Here is a 1,156-nt window from a genome sequence, read left to right as displayed (position 1 = left end):
TGTATGTTCCAGACGCTAGGCTTTGTCGTAAGAACTTGACATTACTGGATCTAATCCTCACCCACACTCCAGGAAGAAACCACACTATAAATGTCATTGCGGCTGAGGAAATGAAGGTGCAGAGAAGATACGTGATCTGTTCAAAGTGGCACCGGCTACTAAGCTGAGGAAAACTATAAAGAAGAAGAAAACGTTAGAGGCTCCAGGGTGAGACTGGCCTCCAGGGCTCCTCCCAGGCCCCAGAAGTCACAGCTTGGTATCTAAGGAAATCAGAAACTGAGAAATTACTATCTCATTTTTTCTTTTTCCTAAGTTGTCCTCTCATGCCTGGAAGAGCCAGCCCTGTACTCAGGATGGTCCTCATAACCTGAGAGCGAGACTGCTGTGTGTCCCTCCCGATCCCCGGTTAACTGAAATTACTATTGTAAAATCACAGAAGGTGGGTGTGCCCAATGTGCCATTCAAATGAGAGAGGCCCTGGCCAGGTAGTTCAGTTGGTTAGAGCGCCGTCCCCGTATGCCAACATTGCGGGTTTGATCCCCAGTCAGGGCACACACAAGAATCAACCAATGAGCGTGACCAGGAGGTGGTGCAGAGGACAGAGCGTCGGACTGGGACGCAGAGGACCCAGGTTTAAAACCCCGAGGTTGCCTGCTTGAGTGTGGGCTCATCCGGCTTGAACCACTGCTTGAGTTACTGGATTGAGCGTGGGATCATAGACATGACCCCACGGTCACTGGCTTCAGCCCAAAGGTTGCTGGCTTGAAGCCCAAGGTCGCTGGCTTGAGCAAGGGGCCACTCACTCTGCTGTAGCTCCCTGGGCAAGGCACATATGAGAAAGCAATCAACGAACAACTAAGATGCTGCAATGAAGAATTGATGCTTCTCATCTGTCTCCCTTCCTGTCTGTCTGTCCCTATCTGTCCCTCTCTCTGTTTCTATCAAAAAAAAAATCAATCAATGAATGCATAAATAAGTGGAACAATAAATCAATGCTTCTGTCTCTCTCTTTCCCTTCTTCTCTCTTTCTCCCTTCCTCTCTCTCTCTCTCTCTCTCTCTCTCTAAAAAATGTCTTCGTGGGAGGGGGATAGGGAAAGCACAGGAACTTTCCAAGGAAGTCCAAGCAGGGAGGAGCGCTCGGCAGAGCCCGTGAGA

At 49.5% G+C, this 1,156-nt stretch overlaps 1 non-coding gene across 1 annotated transcript; it reads right to left on the bottom strand.

Annotated features, from left to right (window-relative positions):
* Nucleotides 1-312: 312 nt before the first annotated feature.
* Nucleotides 313-434, bottom strand: LOC136312409 (small Cajal body-specific RNA 11). The gene has a single exon (XR_010726993.1). It is a non-coding gene; the product is annotated as a small Cajal body-specific RNA 11 (non-coding RNA).
* Nucleotides 435-1,156: the final 722 nt, after the last annotated feature.

This window comes from Saccopteryx bilineata, chromosome 8 (assembly GCF_036850765.1).
Source record: "Saccopteryx bilineata isolate mSacBil1 chromosome 8, mSacBil1_pri_phased_curated, whole genome shotgun sequence".
In the NCBI taxonomy this organism is placed as follows: Eukaryota; Metazoa; Chordata; class Mammalia; order Chiroptera; family Emballonuridae; genus Saccopteryx; species Saccopteryx bilineata.
This window is presented reverse-complemented; position numbering and strand designations above follow the sequence as displayed.